The 25212-nt window shown below is 38.9% G+C and overlaps 1 pseudogene; it reads right to left on the bottom strand.

Moving 5' to 3' along the window:
• The window catches only part of LOC140239687 (uncharacterized), a 59324-nt pseudogene that overhangs the window by 12884 nt on the left and 21228 nt on the right, over positions 1-25212 (bottom strand).

The raw sequence follows: 25212 nt of genomic DNA on the forward strand, positions 1-25212 counted from the left end.
TAAGTCCCAACTTTGATGTTTTTTTTTTTTTACGTTTTAAAAGCGTCCATTTTACACGTAACCTCAATAAAAAACGTTAAGGAAACGTTCTGAAAACGTTATGTGTTTGCTGGTTAGTGTGAACGTATGAATGCGTTCTAAATTTGAAAGTATTTCATATATTATAATATAAAAATATAAACGAGAACAATGGTTAGCAAATGTAAACAGGAGCTTATCTTCTAGCTGCTATCGCCCCCCCCCCCCCCCCACAAACACACACACACCATCGCATTCACAGACACTAATGATTAAAGATACTGGATTATGCAAAATCTCACCTTTTCTTGTGATGTTTGTACCAAGCCACAAAAAGGATTCCAAGCAACGTGAGAACGACAAACAGAATGGTACCCAAAGTGTAGAGGACTACGGTATTTATTCCAAGATGGCCAGACTCCGAAAAATCTTAGAAGAAAATAAACCATTATCACATGTAAAAAGAACTGAATGATACAAAAAAAATACAGAGATTTTGCAGCATTTTTAAAGAGAAAACGTGAAGAAAGTGAATAAGTAACGTGGAAAGGATTCGTTATTTATACATGTATAATTTATGCTTATGACAAGAAGCTCATCCAAAGAAATCATAATATCTGTTTCTGGTAATGTTGTCTGTTCTTTAGTGGACTGCCATGCGCTTATTCATTTAAACCAAAGACAGCAGCATGTAAATTATCATACAATGGCACACTAAAAACATTGCAATTACATTTCAACTTTTTCTTGCTAATAGTCCAGATTCTCCATGCCTATATGATACGTAAAAAGCAAACTGCGGATATTACACCTCCTTAGGGCTAAGGTCACAACTAAGAGCGGCCGAATATTATGCAGCTTGCTTGGTAACCCTTAAAATTCAGTGAAAATAGGGCAGCTTAAAATTTCAACTGACCATGAGAACTCCAGCGGCAAGTCCTTAAAAGTAAGCGTTGCCCAGCTGAAATTGGCAACAATCTCACTGCCCAGCCGCAGAGAATTAAGGGCCTATGACCATAGCTTTATACATGCTATACCTGTCAAGTTGCCAGAATGTACACATGGTGACTCACTTAATGACGGATGTGAATGGCACACTTAATTACAGACTTTCTTTTATCAATCATTTAAAGGTTGATTAACACTGCGACGGTTTCACTCGTTTGTTTCCTAGAGAAATCAGAACATGTCTTTGTTTTTGTTTTTTAATGTGTAGGCAGCTTGCAGTACTCACTTGACAATCTTGACGTGGTGTCAGTAACGCGTGATAGTGTTGTGCTCATTTCGGCATCCTGCCTCTCATTATCTGTTTGTAAAACACTCACAAATACTTAAACGTGTACCAAAGCAATTGGTGCAACAAGATACAGACATTATACGTCTCTCGGACAGTCGAATTTTTTTAAATATGTACAGTTTTTATCAAGCATTTTCCAAGATCAGCTCTTTTTACTTGAAAGCAAATAGTTCCGCCCTTGGGGAGTTTGACAGATGGATACCAAAGATGACAATGTAATATTTTTCAATTTCGCTTTTGTACTTTGTGGTTAAAGGTCGTAGGTGTATCCTTATGGTAAACTTTAACGAAAGTTTGCGTGGTAGAAGAATGTCTCCGAGCACTCGTGCATGAAACCATTCGGTAATATACAACATAATGAAAAAAGAAAAGAAAAACGAATCAACTTAACTTCATCATAATTATTTCACCTCCATTTCTACAGAGAATAGCAGTTTGATTTCTTTCAGACATTATCTAGTATTGGATATTATGTAGTATTGTTTCACCTTTCATCGTAAGTCTTATAAAATTTTGAGTCCAGTTCTTAATTACTTACCTTTACAATATACCAGCTTATGAAAGGAATCGAAATTTTGTGTTGCAAAGGGACACACGAAATTCAAGGGATAGAATAGTGTTGAAAAGAATACGTTATTCAGACATGTCAGATACACATTAAAAAGCAGTTAAGTCTCACTTCGTTGTGAGGAATCATACAAATATCACGTCTTGCTACGCAGCATAGTGATACTACCTCATTGAAGGCGCGCATTTCATATGAGTGAAGGAAATCATGGCCATGACTTAGTAAGATTGACCATTTACCCATCTCCTTGATAATTTGACAGCTACTAGATGATATATTAAATATGGTGGTTATTATTGAACTCAATCAGATAGTAATGCATAGTGATAGTAATGAATGTAGTAATGAATCAGTCAGTCAGTCAGTCATTAAGTTCTGGGGAGGTAGGATATCTGTTGTGAAAAGGCAGAGTCAAGTTAGGAGACCATTCAGTAAGAGTTGATCATGACCCCCCCCCCCCCAACTTACATCAAAATGCAAAACTTTCTCATTTCTCTACACTCATTCATAAGTTTATAGACGGTCAGGTCAATCTGTTTACAATATGACATACTGTAAGACGAATTTGTATTACCGTTTTTTGTTGTTTTTTCGAGAGCCCGGCAAGACGGGACTGACGCGTTCCAAACCGGGAAGTAAGTCGACCATCCAGTTAATCTGACATCACACTGCAGTGTCGCACTGCCAGTTAGCACGAAACCTTCTCCACAAGTAAGAGTCATCTTAGATCCAAAGCTCGTGTTATTATAGTCCCAATAACCATCAGACACACGGCCAGGATGCTTACAAAACCCGACAGAAACTTTTGATAAACATGATAAAGGAGAAAAGTCGCAATTTCAAGTAATCTGTACTGAAAAAAAAAAAAAACAGCCTGAAAATAGATAACCGCCGACTCAAAGAAATGGCGACAACATCACCACAATTAAGACTTTTTTTTTACACAAATTTTGTGATGATATTGCCCCCAGTGAAAATTCTGATCCATGATCTGTATGATCAGAAATTCCGACCGACAATTTAAAAAAAAAAAAAAGAATTTCGTAGTAAGGTGTTACTTGTTACTTGTTGCAGTAATCCCATTCGCAGCTCCAAGGAAGCTATACCGGGATGCAAATCGTGTCATGTGCCAGTGGAGGTGCCAAAGTGACAAGGTTGTGTGTGTCTCTCTTATGTAAAATAAAAGTGAGAGTGTTAATTGAAACAAAAAATATATATTACAGTAAATGTTTGGAGCTTGACTTTTTTTTACCTACAAAATGTGAGTGTAATGAGTGGAAGAAAAGAAATCAAATCCCATGTAAAATTCTTAGTGGAAGATCATTTAAGTTGCTTAAATAGATGGCTGCAAAATCACAACTTCTTTTTTCATTCTTGTCAGCTATTACTTCTTGCAAATTCTGAACAGAAATGACGAATTAACATTGATTTTATCCCATAACTAGAAGGTGGGGCTGCAGAATCCGCAACATATATTAATAACATTTAACTTATACATTGAGGCCAACTTGTACTGTCTGTTGAAGTACTTAGTGCAGTGCTGTATCCCACAAACATCGATAAGTAAATGAGGGGGGGGGGGGTGGGCAAAGTCTGAAAATCAGTACTAATACTGCTTACATGTTATCAACATTATCAAAGATAATGTTGTTTAGAGAGAATAATAACAATAGGCAATAGTGTCTTGCTGTCTATACTCACGTTCAAACAAACAGTGGAATTCCTGACCGGATTTTGCCTTGCGTTGAGGACGTGTCCAAGAAGGTGCAGAGTTTACGCTAGAAGTGAAATTGGTATATTCTTCTGATCCATAACAAATGCACGTCCTTTCATCACTGACAGCGATATCACGGTCTTCGGGTTCCTGTCTACAGGTAGTCATACACTCTTCGCCAGAATCAACTTTAAAGCCGGAAACATGCACTGCCCGAAAAATGTGACGATGGTCCGAGAAGCACCCACGAAATCCAGGTTCTACGTGCATATAACGTATAACGAGAAAGTTAAATTCTGAAAGCAGTTTCCTAGATGCTGAAAAGTAATATTGATCAACCCTTGTGATATTTCCCTTTGACATTTCAAGTCTCAATATTAGTCTCTTTATTTTCGGTTGCCGAAATAGTATTAATACATTCAAACTTTAACTTAGAAATACGTTCATTCAGTTATTTTTAAAACAATAGACATGTCACATGTACAATTGTGAGCCTGCACCTCAAAACAAACAAGTCACCTGACATGAATTTTTAATTTAAGACCATATTCTGAAAGAGCAGACTTTAAGCTTTAAAATGACGTATAACTCAAATCAAATGGACTCTCCTAACCTATCTAAATATTGGAAAGAAAGCACAAACTCAGGAAAAGTGTGAACTGAGAAAAGAGGTTCTAAAGCACAGTGTCTATTCAAGCGCTTAATCTTTACCAAACCGTGCTGGCTGTGCGATGAATGGGACAAAAAAACAGGAAGTAATCTACCAGAGTAACAACAATGAAGGGATTATCAAATTAAACTGAAATTAAGCATGCCTCATTAACGCATTCTGTCCATAATTAATGCCAACTTTCAAAGCAGTAGCACTATCCTTTCAAAAGTTATTAGAGTTGAAAGTGAAGAGTGTGGACAAGGTTTTTCAGAAATAAAAAAGGAATTTTAAAGACACACCTAATCACACTATTCTACCAAAAATGTTCGAGATAAACTAAAAAAAAAACACACACACACACTTTCCTGCCCGTTTTATGGTACCAAATTTTGCCATAATGTAAAAGAAGACCCGTTCTTTCAAATAGTATAAAAAAGTCAAGTTCGGCTAGGTTGACCCATTTCACTTATTTTCAGTCCTCACGCAAAATCAGTGTGTGCAACTTTATGTTCGTTTTGAGGTGCACGGTCACAATTTGTAATGTATGTGTATAACATCCATGAAGCATAACCTTTTAACAGAATGATCAAGTCTCAAGACGAACGGGCATTCAACATTGCCAAGACATTGGTGTAAGACGGCCATATCTTAGTAATAACGAAAGGTAAGAGGGTGAGAGTCATTACAACAGAATCATCAGACGCCAGTCTTGATTCGATTTAAACTTGTGAATTAACTGTTATTCAAGTGCTAATTATAGCGAGATGTATAATAGTTCAATAATAAATTATATAAAACGAGGTCAGAAATTTAAATCACGTGTGGTACAAGTATGATCGAATTCGTCTGTACTGTCACATGTGTCCTTTTTTCGATAAAGTTAAACATATGAAAAGAACAGTAGAATATGTCACATATCATGACTATATGTGATCCTGCACCACAAAACAAACAAAAAGTCGCCAGACAGGAATTTTTAGTTAAGACCATGTTATGAGAGAGTAGATTTTAAGCTTTGAAATGATGTATAACTCAAATCAAATGGACTCTTCTAACTTATCTAAATATTTGAAAGAAAGCACAAACTCAGGAAAAGTGTGAACTGAGAAAAGAGGCTCTGAAGTACAGTTTCTATTCAAGCGCTAAATCTTTACCAAACCGTGCTGGCTGTGCGATGAATGGGACAAAAAACAGGAATTAAACCATCCGAGTATCAGCAATGACAGGATTATCAAATTAAACTGAAATTAAATATGCCTCATTAACATATTCTGTCCATAATTAATGCCAACTTTCAAAGCAGTATCACTATTCTTTCAAAAGTTATTAGAGCTGAAAGTGAAGAGTGTGTAAAATGTTTTTCAGGAATGAAAATGGGACACCTAATCACACTATTCTACCAAAAATATTCGAGATAAACTGCTAAAAAACACACTTTCCCGTCCGTTGTATGATACCAAATTTTAGCACAATGTAATAGAGGACTTGCTCTTTCAGAAAATATGAAAAAGTCAAGATCGTCTAGGTTTCCCCATTTCACTTATTTTCAGTCCTCACGCAAAATCAGTGTGTGCGACTTTTTGTTCGTTGTGTGATGCACGGTCACATAATTATGTTAATTAAGTTTAAAAGTTAGTGTATTCAATATTGAATTGGTGCATGATTAGAATTTTCCAGGATACCACATATTCATGACATCATCATATTCAACACAGGACTATTCCTAATTCTAATAAGGAAAACAAAGAATTTAGCCTTGAAATTTGACGTTGAGGAAATAGTTTGGCCACATTTGGCCGTATTATAGACTGTGTTTGGCGATGAAGACTAGCGGCAATTTCTGGCAACCCCGGTCGCGGCAGATAGTAGCTGTTGTAATGCGATCAGTTATCAATCACGTAGCCGCGTGTTATTCCCATCCATTCAGGACGAGAAACACACACACACACAAACACACACACACAAACAAACAAACAAACAAACAAACAAACAAACATGTAAACCATGATAAGATTTTAAAGGCCCGATCGGGCCAGCAAAACACATAGTTTCTAAAAACTGGTCGCCCGACATATACTTCTGGCGCCTCAGTGTAACCACATTGCCCCCTTCCTTCTTTGTTTTTTTTTTTTTCCCCCGGAAGTGGGTAAGTAGCACTAGAAAGAAGTAGACAAAAACAAAACAAAACAAACAAACGTGAAGGGCTAGCGCCGAAAGGCTTCGTTTTTACGCCAAGAAATTTTTATTTATTTATTTTTTTTTTTGGGGGGGGGGATCTCAGCTGCATTGAAGAGACCATGAAGTGGCACCCCACAAAAGTACAGAAGTTGCGTTAAAGACTTTTTTGTTTTTGTTTGTTTTTACTTTTGTTTGTTGTTTGTTTTTGTTTTTGTTTTTGTTTTTTGCTTGTTAGCTGATGAAACCCGGGAGTGGCACAAGAAGTCTGAAATGCCCTTCCCCCCCCCCCCCCCCCACCAACCAACTTTTGAAAACCTGGCGCCGGTCATCATAGATACATGCTATATCATTCAGTCTCACCTCTGCATCTGAGTCTCACAATCTTGTTCGAGGGACACTCATTTCCTTGTGATAAACAATCCTTTACTGTCGCGCTCCGACAACCTGTGCATTGATATTGTGAAATACAAACTGTTTAGTATCTGTTGAAATCAGGTAACAATATCTGCGGTATGAATTACCGTTGTGTCACATCTCTGTACATTCGACACATTATCAAGGGAATACGGAGTTAAGGGGATAAAAAAGGAATCACTGCAGTGACATGGCATTCATCCATTTGAATAATTTGACTCAAATATCTGTAACGTTTCTAAGTGAGCAAATGCAATTTCAGATGATGACGCGTTTCTTTTGTGTTACAATGAAATACAGTGGAAATATTCCAGCAAACATAGTCTTCCAATATGTATACGCATATACAATACATTCAAATGAACACCGATTCTCATTATCTCCCTCACGCTTGTTCTATTTTCAAAGGAAAGGTTTCTTCAAATTCAAACAAAAATCAAATTCTGTCATGTATATGTAACCACTACTTTAGACGTATTCTATTAATGGAAATCTCAACTAACGTTATTAAAGACTCTTTTGCCATTATGCCGAATCAAAGTAAACGTATAAACTAAATGCAATTTAAAGGTAAGAAGTGATAAATTCATTGTAATCTTATCTCAAACATATTACGAGTTAAATCTCTTAAAGTCAAAATCTAATCAGCACCTTTTTGAAACTTATGGGTAGTGATATCTTTTTCAAGGTTTGGGGGCAATAAATCGTAACTGTCTGTTTGTGTTGTACTGATTTTCGTTTTAGGTATTGAGTGATTTTTTTAACAGTTGTATCACTGTGTCTACTTTCATACCAATTTGTATTTCATATGTCATTATAAAGGGATTGCCAATCTTAAAGTCACTGCCGTTATAATGGTTTCCTCGTCGTTCAATCACGATAGATACGATGTTATCTTGATAAGTCTTGTAAATTCAGTAAATTGAATGGAATCGGATTGAAATGAATTGAACAATATAACAGTTACCTTCAGAATATGAAAGCAGTTGAGTATTGCTCGATGTTGCCGCGCTTGGAATAGATTGTTCTGACAAATCTTTTACAGCTGGAAAGCCGAGCTCTCTGCAGACTAATTCGGCAGCTTTGTTGTTAAAGCCATCACAGCATACATATCTGCCTGACTCCACGGCCACGAAGCCATCGAAGCGAGAGGGCCCACCAACCAGCTTTACCGATGGTTTCTCTTGAAGTAGAATGCAGAAAGTTGCATTTGTGATTACATAGCTTTTCTGGAGAAAAGCTTTTCTGGAGCTTTTTGATGAAAATGGCAGATTATATTGAATTAAAAAATCCATCACAATAACAGCGGCTACTCATCGCAAAATATCCTGATGAAGGCCTACATAGCCGAAAGCTCAAATTCAAAATAAAAGAAATAGGAAGAAGAAGCTAAGTCTCCGGTGGAATACCATACTGTCTTACGCCAATGTAGATATGTCTCCACCATCTGGAGGTTCAAAAGTTGGCACAACACTCCGGACGATTGGCAGGAGCTTCTGCCGTTACACTAACGGATAGCACAACATCTCCTTATATAGAAACCTAACATTCGATTTCAACCAATGCTAAGGCATTACTGAGATATTTTCTTAAATATCCAAATAAGTATCACATATAACCAAAATGTAAGCTACAAAATACCAAAATATGTCAAAATTTTGGAGAAATTCATGATGAAAGCAAATGAAAGCTACTGCTCGATGAAACAGTCATGTCTATTGGCCTTTTAGAGAAAATATGTACTACCGTATAGATAACACGTAACTTGGACAAATTTCAAAAGGTTAACTTCAATCTAAAAAGAAGTTAACGACGATGATTGAAAATAGAAACGAAATCTATTTATGTTTGCTTACAAAGACATTTTTTTTTCTAGCAACTCATAACATAGTCTTCCAAGCACCATTATTTTTGATACCACCCTCTCAAAGTAGTTTCTTCCATTACATTTTTAAGGGTTAATGTAGACAATAAGCTTTCGTGGACGTGTGTTGCGACACGGATTGTCGCCCCTACACGGATTGTCGCCTCCTGCTCGGGGCGACAATCCGTGACGGGCGCTGGCGGCACGGATTGTCGCCCCCTACACGGATTGTCGCCTGGCGACAATCCGTGACGCTTGTGCAGTTCCCAGTTTTTGACCTCGAAGGCGACAATCCGTGTTGGCAAAAAAATTGTTGCGACACGGATTGTCGCCCCGTCACAGATTGTCGCCCCGGGCTCGGGGTGGTTCCTCCGGTGTTAAGCTTTGGTGGGATGGGTATGACTGGTAAGTTATGCGTATGTGTGCGTGCGTGCGTGTGTGTGTGTGTGTATTGTGAGCTGCATGATATGTGATGTGTATGATTTGTTGTGTGTGTGTGTGTCTGTGTGTGGGTGTGTGTGTGTATGTGTGTGTGTTTGGAGTATAATAATACAATTATGTAGAAACTGTGCATGTGTGGTGGTCATAGTGGTAGTGGTTTGTTTGTCTGTGTGTATACGTGTGCCTGTATGCTTACGTGTGTATGTGGAATATAGCGGCGCTACTGTGGCAATACAAACGCCTTCAGAGTGTATGAGCACGTGTTTAAAAAATTCACACCAGCGTTGATCTAAAAATAGTATGGGTGTGTCAACCAATATCAGCGGTGAGGCAGGCTAGGCGAGAGAGAGACCGAGAGAAAATACATACGAGGGAGGTACCCTCCCCAAATGTTATTTGTCTTTGTTCATTTTTCACTGCAGTCATTTTCTTCCATCAGTCTTATAAACTAGAACGTCCATACCACTATTCTTTGTCCCAGAATAGGTTTGGCATGCTTTATGCATGAGCGAATAATTTCCACACGCCGTAAAAAATTTGTCAATCGTTAGTTGATTTTAGCACAAACGAACTGCCATTGCACACCGCTAATACATACGTAATACAAACAAACACCAACAAACACTCAAACAAATCCTCATAATGCAAATAAACCAACTCAACACTTTTTTCCTTGATATTCATTGATTTCATTCAAATCATTCATAAATCGACTCATTCTGGGTGTAACATGAAAAAAAAAAGTTACAAATGGCAATTCGAAACAGAAACAAATCCATTTTTCAATTTATACCACAAATAATCTCACTTCAACATAGATAACTCGATTATAGACCAACCCTACTAACAATTTCTTCACGAGAAAGTTTTGACATGTAGGGCCCTACCAAACCTATATTCCTTGAATACATTGGTTTGGATCATGCAACACCTTCTTACTTACAAGGGCATATACATAAAAATAAACCACAAATACATTACACGAATCTAGAATGAAATCAGTCATAAAAAAACCCGACCACCCCCTCCCCTCCCCATCCGAAACAAATCTAGGGCCTACATCTATCCTAAATATTAAATCCTACCAACATCTGTCATACCATTTATAACTATCCTTCTTCAAATCCAATCCCCAACCCACCAACCCCTGATTAAACAAAACCTAAATCATCCCACACCCAACATTCACCAACCCAAATACATACACACACACACACACACACACACACACACACAAACGAAGGTTCCGTTATTCCGAAGTTTCGTTTTTTCCGAGGCTTCATTTTAATATCCAAAACACACAATTCCCTATACTGTACATAGAGGTTCGTTGATCCAAAAATGAAATTCGGAATAACGAACCTTCGGAATAATGAGCCTTCAGAGTAACAAACTTTTGCAATAACGAAATGTAACCCCCTTCCCACATACCGACGCACACCCGAACCGATACCACATTCCTTCCTGATGAAACGATTTCCCAATGTTGATAAATAAGACATAATGGACCGTATGCAGAAAAGCAGCATCTGCCCGCACGCAAGCTCCACTCCGAATTCATAATTATACAAATCTGCCAAACAAACCCATCAAATTCAAAGCTGCTGATAAAATCAATATCAACGTTTATGCCAGCAACACCTTACTAGTTATCCCTCCCCACGCGCAGCTAAAACACACATACGCAAAAAACTGACATAATAAACACATTCTTCCATCACACACACACACACACACACACACGCACAAACGGACACTAAATTATCATGTGCACGCGCACATACACACTTTCTTGAAACCTCACCATGACTTTTTACATGGCATGTTTGCATGGATGTATAGCCATGTACGTTATGTGTTAGTATTTCAATGATTATGTCCAGAACGATATTACCCAACAAAATGTGCTTCGAGGGCGGGCGACAATCCGTGTAGGGGGCGACAATCCGTGCCGCCAACGCCCGTCACGGATTGTCGCCCCGAGCAGGAGGCGACAATCTGTGTAGGGGCGACAATCCGTGTCGCAACAGACGTGCCTTATTACAGATTTTTCCGACCATTTTCATTGTTTTGTCATTTGATATCATATCAGAAGCATTAATTTTCATCAAATATTCTCAGGCATCGAAATACCGTCATTCCAAATCTTTCTCTTCGTTCAAATTGAATAATTTGGCAAGCGATTTCTAATTCATTCTAATTGTTCGAGTGGGTATATTGTTATTCAACTTTGTCTCCACCTGTTGTCACCTCCTTCCGAGCATTCATATTCGCTTTTAGGAAAACAAGTTCATAAAAGTATCATTCAAATTAAACCTGTATGATGTTTATAAAATGTACATTACTTGTACTGCGTTTTCAATTAAATGTTAAAAAACGCCCTCATGTGGATCACACAATGATGTAAACAAGTATGTTAAATGAAGATCACAAAGCAGTAAGATGATCATAAGTATAATAAAAATGTCAAGTGAAAATTATAAATACAATTATTTATGATAACCTTAGTGAAAGTAAAGATATAAATTAAAGACAAAGAAAGTCATGTGATGACATGACCAACTGAGGACTTTGTATAGAATTGCACATAACATTTAAGCTAAGATAATGACGTGGATGTTTGAATTAAGACAGCAGCTGCTCGTGATAAAATTAACGTCTCATTAATTAGCTGAACGTATCACTCTTGCTTGTTCATATATGTAAACGTGCACTATACGACATTGAATGCTCAATTGTGAGAATCGCTTCCTCAAAAACGAAATTGAAAGCTCTTATTGAAAGTGTTTATTATTTAAACCAATCGCGCTAAATTGAATGCACAAACTTGAAAATCCGTGCCCAAACACAAAATTGAATGGTTACATCCGAATCTGAACGTGTGACCACTTTGAATTTGGATGCATGCCTTAAAACAAATTTGAAAGCCTTAAATGTGAAATCGTTTGACCAAAGTCCGTGCGCCGCGTCAAGTATACGAATTTGAATGTACATAATATGAAAATGAATGACAATTTTACGAAATTGTGTACGACATTACTACACACACACACACACACACACACACATACATACACACACACACACACACACACACACACACACACACACACAAATACTTTTGCTGCAGAAGAAAACTTTCAGTATTTTTTTAATCCTCCACCTCCAATCACATGCTGATTCCATGTCTTGTGTTGTTGTTTTTACCACAAAATTCTGAAAATAAACGTTTGGTATGCATTTCAACTTGATCCGTTCATGTTTGATTTTAAGAGTGACCATCTTCACAAAGTGTTTTATGATTTATTTCGTCGAAATAGCCACGCCTATAATTATCACACGCGACGATCCAACAGATTCATCTTCCGCTGTTTACAATAGTGCATACCCGAAATGCATTTGTCTCTAATGGGCCCAAACTTCCGAATATTATCTAGATGACAGTTTAAAAGATTCTTCTAATTTCATTACGTTGAAATACAAAATTTGCAAATATTTGTTTTCGACATACAACAATGGATAACCAAATTGATTATGAACTATTACTCTTGCTTTCACCTGTCCTGGCGGCAGAGTTTGTTTGTTCATTTTCCCTCTGAGAAGATGGCTGGACAGCCCATATTCAGCTGTGCTAGAAAGCTGGTTTTCCATGGGGTCCAGTTTGATGTGAGGCGGGACCACTTCACCGGGTTAACCCAAGTGACGTGTTCTCTCATACAGATCGCATTGCATTCCCCTCTGCTCTTTCTCCTCTGTTAAGTCCTCTTTCCTCTTGCTGTTTTCAATGTGATTGTGCTCTTTTCCTTGTATGATGTGACGTCCTTTGTGTATAACTCATAAATATGTCTTGCGTATGTATGTATGCATGTATGTAATGTGTTTGTCTTTTCTTGGTACACTAGGTCTGTAGGTTTTAGCACTATCGGTGTTCTCTTGTACTTTGAAATAATTTGATATCTTTAATCATATGATGATATCCTTATTATCTGCCTGAATTTTAGATTATCTTTAGTTACATGTGTAGGTCCTACATACCACGTGTTAATTGATCCTCGTTATACAAGCTTTGCCTTTTACTGGACCATTTTTTTTTTCATTGCTGTACTTACTTTTCTATCACAAGTTTCTTTTTTTCACCAAACACTGGTTACTCGGGGCTAACAAGCTAAACAAGCTATAGCTTTCATGTAAGTGCCGTCATACTTCTCTTTGATCAACCCCATTTCGATTTCGATTTTGACCAGTTATCATTACATGTAATTACTGTGCTATCACCATGTATATTGTTTGTTTTCTGCACATTGTTTACAAGGTAGAAGAACTTGTCTGATTTCTATTGTAATGTTCAAAAATGAGAAGTATGAAAAATAATATGAATTGAATTTAATTGAAAAATGTGCACTGCTAATCCTGATTATTTTACGTGGTTGCACAAACTAAGTACTTCTTATCATAATACTGTATGAGTCTTACAGTATGAATTTCTTACCAAATGATCAAACAAAGTCGTGTAATATATGCTTTGTATATCATTACAACTTTTGTGTGCTGGAAATAATTTGAATTGAATTGAAAACGTCTCAATGTGGAAACTACAGCATGACAGGGATAGACCTGAAGTGGTGTTCTCGCACGTATAGCGAGTAGGGGAGAGTGGGGAAAATGGAGACGAATATTGACATTTCATGAATTTTCTCCTATAACTTTTCAATTTTAAGACTGGGGCACTTATAACTATGTCTCAGACCCAAAGACTACTGAAGCTAGGCCATATGATGGATTGGTACTTCAGATTTCTCAAAGTCTCATATTTGTGTTATCATTGAAAGGGATGAAGTTGTGTGGGCCACCCCCTGGGAGAAGTTGGACACTAGTTGGGTTAAAGTGGGGCAAACAGAAACTGCAGGCTAGACAATATTCCAAGCACACCATTGGTGTGTGAACGCGGGCGTAGGCCCTATGTACAATGTGTGTGTTTGAATATATACACATGAAGAGGTTAATTCCTAAATTATACAAGTAATAAGAAGTATAATTAGAATTCTACTAGTAATAGTGAAGTATAAGTCGAAGAGGTTAGCATTTCCCAGGTGTTTAAGGCAGTGAAGTCACATAATGAAATTCAAAGTAGGTAAAAATTCCAGGCAGTCCCAGTTGGCTATAAATACCCGTGTCAGTGAGCAGTAAGCATCTTTTCAAAGAGAATACGGCTTTAAATAGACAGACCAGCAACACCATGCAGTATTGGGTGCAATGCAGACAATTAGCTCACTGGTCCTTCTCATCATACAGACAAGCAATAAATAAAGCACAATCATTGCTGTTCCAAAGGCACGGAGCATTCTTATACGTATGGACATCTCAAGTCAAGCAATTTAGCAGAACATCAGCATACAGTATAAGGGCCCACCAGTTTTGACTTCTGTACAGTGTTGTAAAGGGAGGGTTCAGAACTGAAGAGTATCGATCAAATGAGATGCTGGGTGGGAACCTCTTCGACTTATACTTCATTATTACTAATAGAATTCTAATTATACTTCTTATTACTTGTATAATTTAGGAATTCTATTACGTAATATTCGTATAAGTCTTCAGAGGTTAGCATGTTCAAAGTTCCGTACAGAAGTCAGTCTAGTGGCACGAGTGAGGGCAAGAGGACAAGAAGGATGATGGACAGTTTTCACAACAAGGTTGAAACTTTGGTCATGACTCCTCCTGCATAGAGAATGTCTATCGATGGTGACACACATTGTCGCAAACAAGAGAAGAACTCGAGCAAAGTTTGCTTGAGAACCTACTAGTATAAGGTGCAAGGCATAGGTTTTGAGTATGATATCATTTTGATACCTTGCGTGCTTTAACTGGAGCAGGATTAAGCATGATGGCGCACCGACAAATTAATCAAATACAATGGACCTCTTGTACTGATTTTCCAATCAAGACATAATCCTAATCATGTTCCTTAATATTCATGTACATTACCAGGAAGAATTAGACATTGGCCAGTTCATACTCGGCAGAGTAATATTGCAGCAATAATTAGAGGCAAGTCCATTGCATTTTGGGTTGATATTAGAGTTTAAATTCACCAGTTTGGTGGACCGAATCTCCTAAACGAGTGGCCGAATAATGTGTCGCCATTTTCCAATGCACAACGTAACGTGATTTATGGTCCTGTGTCTTATCTGACTCGTATTATGACATTGTTCTTAACTGAGATACTAATATACAGGTATACACATACTATCACAATTTCCATGTATCTTTTTAACTCAGCAGAACTGAGAATTTTTGAACTAATGTGGAATCAATTGTTAGAAGGTAGAAGGTTCAAAATGTACCAGCGTTCGTCCAGTCAGTTGTGGACAAGATTTCATTATGACCTTTATACTTCATGCGCGAAAGGTTAGAAGTTGCGGCGCTTCTGTAGCTATGAGCTGAGAATGTGATGCAACTTTCATATTAGCATCCGTGGATGTCTTACCAGACCAGAGTCTGGGGTGAACGCGGGATGACTGTGCTCCCAAATCCTTATATATATATGAACACGAGGTACGTCCTGTGGTACCCTTTCATACTGATCTCGAAGACAGAACAAACTCGGTACATGTTCCCATAGCAACAATACATTCATACCTAATTGTATGCAGCAGTCAGTACAGTGTACAGGGATGTGTACGTACAGCTATTGACAGTATATTAGTTATATTTTGAGTGTTTATACAAGCAGATGCGAGGGACTGGCTTTCAGCCTCCGCTCCAAGATGCTTGTCGTCACCGATTTGTTGGGATGTTTCGGAGAAGTTATGAGTTTGCTTTCTGAACTTGCTCGTTAGAGATGTTCTGTGCATTTAATATACTCATGAAGAGTTGATCGGAACACAGAGTTTAGGGTTGGAGGTAAAAGAAGGCACTTTAAGTACCTGGTTAGAGATATACCTTCCATATCTCTAACGTGCAAACGTGGCATCATCTTCCGGTAATGTCATAAGAACTAGATGTCTCAGCATTTGTGTACGTTTTGCCGAAACGAGCTAGGAAAATTGTTTTTGGCTCAATTCACTGAAGGAATCTATAGTTCATAGGTATCTTGAAACGATAAATAGTGATTCAAAACAATTGAAACATCCAAGTGTTGTTGTATTTAGGCTTGCGAGGGTCGGAGTTAGATACGCCTTTCATGAGTCTGACTATAGGGGCTGTTTGCCTATGTCATAGCTCTCGGTTTCAGGTAGTATGGAAGACCGAGCAGGTCTATGAGTAAAAAAAAAAAAAAAAAAAAAAAAAAAAAATCGTGGAGTGGGCTTTGTTGAAAAGCTATGCTATAGGCTTAGATGTTGACAACGTGTTCTGTAGACGGGTTAAAAGGGATCACAAGATTGTTCAGAATACAGACATTGCTACTGTCTTCAAGCACCCTCATTTGTTTTGTTTATTGGTATTGTCTCGCCATGATGATGAAAGGAGCTTTGCAATGTGCTGCGATGTGTCTGCCACTTGTCATCGCTAGCAGAGAGCACCCATGCAGGCGGCTAGTGTGAGCTGGAGGCTCGTCGGTGGGTGAGGGTGTGGGGCAAGAATTTTCTCTTGGAGTAATAGACGTGGGGCTATTCGCATTTTGAGCGATAATGAGACCCATGGCTGCCGCCACCATTGGGGCAGTGAGGATTGCTCAGGTCACCTTGTCCAGTTGAAACTTGTGGAAGACTGAAAACGTTCTATGGTAACGAAAAAGGCATCAAAATTCAGGGCAATAAAACTTGGCTTCCATTTGACACGAGGAGTGTTGCTAATCCATATGTAGAGTTTGTGGATTGTGTGGTGAAAAACATGTAAAATAGTAATTAGTTGTTCATGTCTCTGCGAGACAAGCAGAAAACTTCAGAATTATCTACATCTGTTGAATGTGAAGCTGATATCCAATTGCTAGACACCAATTCCAATGTTGGCCGTGAATTCGTTCGGGTCAGGATGGTATGCTACTAGCTGTAGAAATGTCTGACCGAATTATGAATAAGCACATTTTTTGTACACGAGCCACACAGGGCTTCAAGACCGTTCTGAATTGCAAGAGGTTCACACACATTGCTATGTGGGGAATTCTGTTTGGCACTCCAGACTCTCTGAGCAAAGGAATTGCCATCGTTCAGAATTAACTACTCTCCATACTGCGATGCAAGCATCGCTTGAAATTATCATGCTAATGAAGGTGGAAAATAATTCTTTGTCTTGCGAGGCAGCCAACACCAAAGAATGTTTTGTATCGCATGACTAGATAACGACACCAAACTTCGTGTCGATGTCATCTTCTGCTTTACGCAGAGCATTAGTTGATTTATTTTTTCTAGTCCCAAGTGACGAGAATGTAAATTTCTTTGTGGAAGGCATTAAAATCCCGAAATTTGGTTTCGTTGCCTTCGTTTCCAAGGGCAGTAACCTTGTCAATCTTGTTCTGAGGAAAAAACTGAAAATCATTTGCTGGGGATTAATATGAGAACCAAGGAAGGTCTTGACGTGCTTTGGGTTGAAACTGGATTTGTCGAAATCCTCACTGAAAATCTTTAAGGGTGACAAGTTGATCATTGGCTTTGTCAAGACACTCTTCTCTGGTGTGAGAAAGAATATGGATATCATCGAAATAGGTGATTGTTCTAACTCCACTACTCACCGAGGCAAAGACAGGTTTCATAACTTTAAGGAAATTCTGTGGGGTCGAATTAAGGCCAGATGGAAGGCACTGAAGGAATGCAGTGAAAATACTACTTAGTATTTCCATTCGAAAGACTATGCTTGATGAACAAGGTGAACGGATACGGATAAATATGCACCCTTTGGAGGGGCAAAATTAAGGCCGTAATCAAGCGAAACTGTTCCACTCTGAAGTGTTCGTATCTTACAAATTTGTTCAAGTTTTTCAAATTTATGATTGGACTTAGACCGCCAGTCTTTGGTAGCGCTAGAATAGAGTTGATACTCCATGTGAGGAATCTCTCTAATAGCTTGCTTTGCGAGAATGTTCGGAGACAATTCTTCATGGGTTGCCTTTTCCTCCTCGGTAGAATGTACACTTTGTAGAGGAAAAATTTATTGGTATGGGGTTGAAATGAGATTATTGGCTTCATAGCCAAATATTGTGGCCAATATCCAAGGCTCGGGAATTATTTTGACCAGTCATCTTTGGAAAGCTGGAGATTTCCAGCACTGAAGGTTTTGGACAGTACTCATCCTTTTTTTTTTTTTTTTTTTTTTTTTTTTTTTTTGCTGGCTTGCGTAGAGACATTCATGACACACGATGTATGCTTATGTGACACTTGTCAATTTTTCTCAGATGTCTTTCTGAACAACTTTCTACCAAGTGGAATCGACTTGCTGCGCAAGTGTTGTTGAGAAGGGTTGAGAAGGGGTGTCAAGATACCTCGATGGTGCATGCTCAGATCATGCCGAGGGCGGTGAGTTGGTGCATGCTCAGAGCTACGGCATCTACATCTACAAGGTTCTGAAGCAACTCACTGCCGAGGGCGGTGAGTTGGCTCAGTCGGTAGCGCGTCTGCCTCACGATCACGCGGCCCGGGTTCGAACCCGAGTCTGGACTGAGCAATGTTGTGTGTAAACATACCGTCCCCTCTAGCAAGAGGCAAAACACTCTGTCCCTCGGATAGGACATAAAATGGAGGTCCCGTGTATGAGAGAGTCACAGCTCATGCACGTAAAAGATCCCGCTTCATTCATTCATCGCAAAGAGCAGGGTGTCTAACCCGGTGAAGTGGTCCCACCCCACATCCAACTGGACCCCATGGAAGACCAGCTTAGTGTAGCTGAATATGGGCTATCCAGCCATCTTCACAGATGGAAAATGAACAACAACAACAATCATACGATAAGCAAAGCCCGGGAGTGTCAGGCCATCGATGGTGACATGAGTTGTTAAAATTCTCGTTGTGTCAATTGCATGGATGATTATCCGTGCATGATCTGTGAATTTCAGAAAGGATTTATCTATGTGGTAGAAGTCCCTTCACTACATTTTGTTGTAGAAGTTGGGAGCTCACAAGACCCAAGGCCTCGTGAAGGAGGATCGCCCAAATTTTGCTCTCGATTTTTGGTGTGAGAACTGCTTGGGCATTCGATGGCAATTGAGCGTTTGCTTCGCGATTTTATAGAGCACTTACCTTCTGATATGGGCAGTGTGACAGCCTTCATTAGCAAATCAGCCAATTTTTAAATTTGGCCCAAATGAGATCAGAATTTAAGTTAAAATCAAATTTGGTACCAGGCTTTGAAAGAGTTTGGCTGTAAGGACATGGCATCCGGATCAATTCGGTTGTCAAAATGACCATAACCACAAGGGCAGAGTCAAAGCCACCCATACAGGGCAACGCAATCAGTTTTGCCAGGAAGGAGGCTGACATGAGAATATCGTCGTCTGTTGAGCTGCCGATGGGGATGGCTAGCTCGCTGAAGTCTTCGATGGGCGGGGCAGCGCCCCTGTCCCCGCGGACATGGCTCGCATGTCCGGACTAATCGCCGGGAGGAGAAGCTCTCCTACACCAGCTGGCATGGCTCGCATGCCGTTTGTCATTACCACGGTGTGCCGCCGCCCTATCCATGAAGCGGGAGAGTATCTCGGTCTCTCTATTTGAGCTTCAAGGCGGCCTTCCATGACCTGATCTCCCCGCGGGGATGGGGGCTGAGAGGTAGCGTCGTCTTCCTGATCACTAGACATAGGAGTTTGAGATGTATAATCAGGGAGGACGGTGTCTCACCTCCCTGGTTTAATTCACTGCCGTCACACTTGAAAAAGATGCTTACTGCTCACTGACACGGGTATTTATAGCCAACTGGGACTGCCTGGAATTTTTACCTACTTTGAATTTCATTATGTGACTTCACTGCCTTAAACACCTGGGAAATGCTAACCTCTGAAGACTTATACGAGTATTACGTAATAGAATTGCCAAATGTGATACATCCTTTGTGGTCCATCAGAGAAAGCATCCAGAATTTGAAAACAAAGAGACAATCTTTGATGTTTTTATCATAATTTTGAAAACAGGGAAAATTAGGACAGTGATGCTGTCCCGGTTTACTCCAGCACCCCCCAGAATAAAAAAAAAAAAGACAGCTTACACCACAGTTTAGCTATTTTTTTTTTCAAAATCTTTTAATACAACTTATTGGAGCTCATAGGGCCTACATATAACGTGCAAGTGCCTTCAAAAGCCGCACAATGAATTCAGAAAGCATTTCACTCTGAATACTGAAAAATGTGTCCAGAAAAGTAATTCAAAATTAAACTTTCTCGCAGAGTTGTTGCATAGCAGTACTGTTACCATATACTTGTACTCTGATGCTAAATACGTAACAGGTGATAAGACTTGAAGTCTGATTAGTTCAAAACTTTTTGAGATATAAGAGGTGTCACAATACTCCGGCGTGCCAGTTCACCCCACTCTCCTCTATTCTATTTTCGTTGATGATGCCAAATATTGCTATAAACAGGTACTCCTCGGGAACCCCAGGGCCATTACATTTTACACATTAATCAGTGGTTTAGGTAATCGCTTAGTTTGACATAAAACAATATGTTGAATATCAAGTCATTCTATATTCTCCAAGGTTATCATTGATTCCACATTTCAAACGTTGAATTCAAGAAGACTCTAAGGGTCTACATAGACAAATATCACATGAATTACTTTCTGTAATCTAAAGCATTATTTCAGCATCATTCCTTGTTGTTGTTACTGTTGTGCTGAGCCTGTGTCATTCCGTTATACTATGAACATGTTTGTCACTGACAGTACAGAATAAATTTCTCAAACTTTTTCTATTGAGGATGTCAATGAGTTCGACACCATGCAAATAAGGTCCGACACTAAAGCAAACAAAGACTGACACATTAAACCCGTGATCACGTGATGTAATGGTGATGCATTTCTTTTTCTTAGTGTCGAACTCGTGAGCTGTGTGACTTGTGGTTATCGGTCTCGTGAGATGACTACGGTTAATGGTATCGGCTATCTTATTATAACAAATAAAGACAGAAAAAACTGACCAGAAAGAATATAAATTATTAGTGGAAAAGTGAGCAAAGAAAATGGGATTCCATCGGGATTCGAACCCGAGACCTCCGGATTGCTAGACCGGTGCTCTACCGACTGAGCTATAGAAAGCCCTAGTGCAGTGTTCGTCCCAGAAACCCTTAATTCTCAATGCTCGGGTGGTCAGAAGCTATAGCAGTGTGTTTGTGTGTGACACACACGCACACACTTGAACCTGGCATAAACCCGAAGGATAATTCAACTTGGGGATAAATGCGAGGGATCACCGAAGTGATGCAGCTTTTTGAGTTTGTAACAAATAAAGACAGAAAAAACTGACCAGAAAGAATATAAATTATTAGTGGAAAAGTGAGCAAAGAAAATGGGATTCCATCGGGATTCGAACCCGAGACCTCCGGATTGCTAGACCGGTGCTCTACCGACTGAGCTATAGAAAGCCCTAGTGCAGTGTTCGTCCCAGAAACCCTTAATTCTCAATGCTCGGGTGGTCAGAAGCTATAGCAGTGTGTTTGTGTGTGACACACACGCACACACTTGAACCTGGCATAAACCCGAAGGATAATTCAACTTGGGGATAAATGCGAGGGATCACCGAAGTGATGCAGCTTTTTGAGTTTGTAACAAATAAAGACAGAAAAAACTGACCAGAAAGAATATAAATTATTAGTGGAAAAGTGAGCAAAGAAAATGGGATTCCATCGGGATTCGAACCCGAGACCTCCGGATTGCTAGACCGGTGCTCTACCGACTGAGCTATAGAAAGCCCTAGTGCAGTGTTCGTCCCAGAAACCCTTAATTCTCAATGCTCGGGTGGTCAGAAGCTATAGCAGTGTGTTTGTGTGTGACACACACGCACACACTTGAACCTGGCATAAACCCGAAGGATAATTCAACTTGGGGTTCAAGTGTGTGCGTGTGTGTCACACACAAACACACTGCTATAGCTTCTGACCACCCGAGCATTGAGAATTAAGGGTTTCTGGGACGAACACTGCACTAGGGCTTTCTATAGCTCAGTCGGTAGAGCACCGGTCTAGCAATCCGGAGGTCTCGGGTTCGAATCCCGATGGAATCCCATTTTCTTTGCTCACTTTTCCACTAATAATTTATATTCTTTCTGGTCAGTTTTTTCTGTCTTTATTTGTTACAAACTCAAAAAGCTGCATCACTTCGGTGATCCCTCGCATTTATCCCCAAGTTGAATTATCCTTCGGGTTTATGCCAGGTTCAAGTGTGTGCGTGTGTGTCACACACAAACACACTGCTATAGCTTCTGACCACCCGAGCATTGAGAATTAAGGGTTTCTGGGACGAACACTGCACTAGGGCTTTCTATAGCTCAGTCGGTAGAGCACCGGTCTAGCAATCCGGAGGTCTCGGGTTCGAATCCCGATGGAATCCCATTTTCTTTGCTCACTTTTCCACTATCTTATTATCTTACATAGGAAAAAAAGTTCAGATAAGCAAAATAACTTCCTCTTTGGGAAACATACCCCACCGAAAACCCATACTGAACCTTTTTGACCGATTTATATAACCTACCGAAGACTGTAGTAATACAACAGAATGACATTGTAAAATCAAATGGTCTTAAGCTTTTTGGCATAAAGACACTATAATATTTCCTAGATTTTATATCACGTTGTTGGAGAATCAAGGTTTGGTCAAATTTCCAGTTATAAACGAGCCCTTAATAGCTAGGACTTCTTGTCTTTAGTCAACACATGAGTATTAAACATCTGTTTCTGGAAATTAAGAAAAACAAGATTGAAAAATCCCTGCATACGTTGTTCAAAGCGAAATAATCGAGAAAGTACACAAAAGTAAAATTCATTTTTTTTTATATACGGCAATGAATACTTACCCGCGTAACACGTAACGTTTATCTTGAAATTCGCTGGAAATGTATATATCTTCCCATACACGCAATTTCGTCTCGTGTGCCAGTGTTAAAGCGGAGTACGGCAAGTTGTACTTCTGTGTCACAATCTGAAACGTTTTATTAGATATCACATCCTGTAGATAAAATCCCATCCATTCATTGTTGAAAGACTGAATTTCAATGAGAAGTCGCCGTCCTGAAGGTGCATGTATAGTCCAACTACTGTTGGTGATGTTTGCTCTATCATACCATATGTCAAGGTCTAGTTGATTCCCAGAGCAGTCAAGGGTAAAGTCTAAAGGCGCAAAAAACGGGAGCAAAGAGTGCATTAGAAGTAAATGTTAAATCTTGTATCAGGTAAAAAAAGAATTAAATAGTAGCATTATTAAGGATCCGCAATATGATAGTATTTTGCAAGTTCACAGTTGTTGGAAACTGTACTGAGTTGTTTTCTATGCTATTTCTAATTGCTTTTATTTTCACTAACGAATTTCAGGGCTTCAGATAACGATACTATGAAAGACATTGGACAAATAATGTCACTCACTTGATTACAGCGTTAAAGCATATATGCTACAGCAATGTGTTAAATATGACAAAAAACACGAAAAGAGATACCAGAATTGCAACAAGTTATGCGATTTTTTTTTTTTTTTTGTCGTGCAAATATTGGCATGCCTCAACAAAGAAGGACAGTTGAGAAGCATGAAAATATCGAAGAAAACATTACAAGACAACAACAAACAGTAGAAAATACGTACATGTCACGTTGTTTTCCGGAGTTGAAAAAGTTGGCAACGACTGGCAGAGCAAAACCAAGGCAATCAGCAGCAAGACGACAGGAGACATTCTTGGTTTTCGGTTTGTAAATAACAAGATAAATTCAATATCAGTTCCTCTTTATAGCCATGAATTATAACATTTATGTTGAGATCCCTGCCCCAACAAGTTCATTTGATTTACCTCCAGGTGTTAAATGTGAAAGCATTATTTATCATCCCTAGTCGTAAATGCGCAAGAGTGTATAGTTCAAAGCGAAACCCTCAATGGCTCATAATTACCGATGTCATTTTGGTTTCATTAGAAAAAAAGGGAAACAAGCTTGCGTGCGCATCTTCTTGACCACTCCCTAGCTGTGCGTAGCTATGTCAAACTAAGAGTCTGGTACTGCTGATCAGTATGCAGTGGTTGGTTGCTGATCAGTATGCAGTGGTTGGTTGCTGCAGGTCTTAACCCTTATCATCCGAGCAAACCGAGCATTCTAATTTCGTCCTATGAGTAGATAGTTATTTACTGACAAGGCCTCAAGAGTTCTCAGTCTTAAAATCCAATCATTGTTACCAACCATTATCCATCAAAGTAAAAATACCACTCAATGTATCACTTGAATTTTTAGCATGTGTCAAATAAGTCCAATCAAATAACAACTTTTAGTTTATACCATTACATGCAGACATTGCGAAGTCTTGCAATTTTATGAAAATAATATCACAGTTGAAGCACATTTAAGGAGGATGATGCAGTGATGTAATCACCTCAAAACACTTGTTTTTGTCGACGTGTTTATTTTCAAATGACTTTACCCAATTAGATGAGCCCTCCTGTTAACAAGTTATCTGCTGACTGTTAATAACCTAACTACAGGATGATGACAAGCATGCAGTTTACTCTTTGTCATTTTATCTAATTCTTTAGAGAGAAAATAAGGCAGTGGAGGTCAGTGAGACACTCAAAAGACAGTGTATGATTTCCAACCCTATTTAACGGTAACATGTGATCAACTGCAATTTCAGTATTTTCCATCGCAACGAATATAAACACAACTTCGATATCTTATACTACTCTAATTATTCGTCAACTTTTTTTTTCAGTTTACTGCAGATTTGAGGAAATGCTGTGAGTGTAAGGGAATTTATGTAATGAAACAAATATTGATTAATTTGATCAAGTTGATCATGATAGTTTTTTTTTTCTGTAAGAGTTATGCAGAATTTGATATAATCTTTGTATGTAGAGTATGCTCTGCAACAACAAAAAAAAGTATGTTAAAAAAAGAAGGTGATTCAGCAGCACAAGATTTTGTGTAATGAGGCAGACAAGGATTGACTTGATTAGATTGATC

Source organism: Diadema setosum, chromosome 16 (assembly GCF_964275005.1).
Source record: "Diadema setosum chromosome 16, eeDiaSeto1, whole genome shotgun sequence".
Lineage (NCBI taxonomy): Eukaryota > Metazoa > Echinodermata > Echinoidea > Diadematoida > Diadematidae > Diadema > Diadema setosum.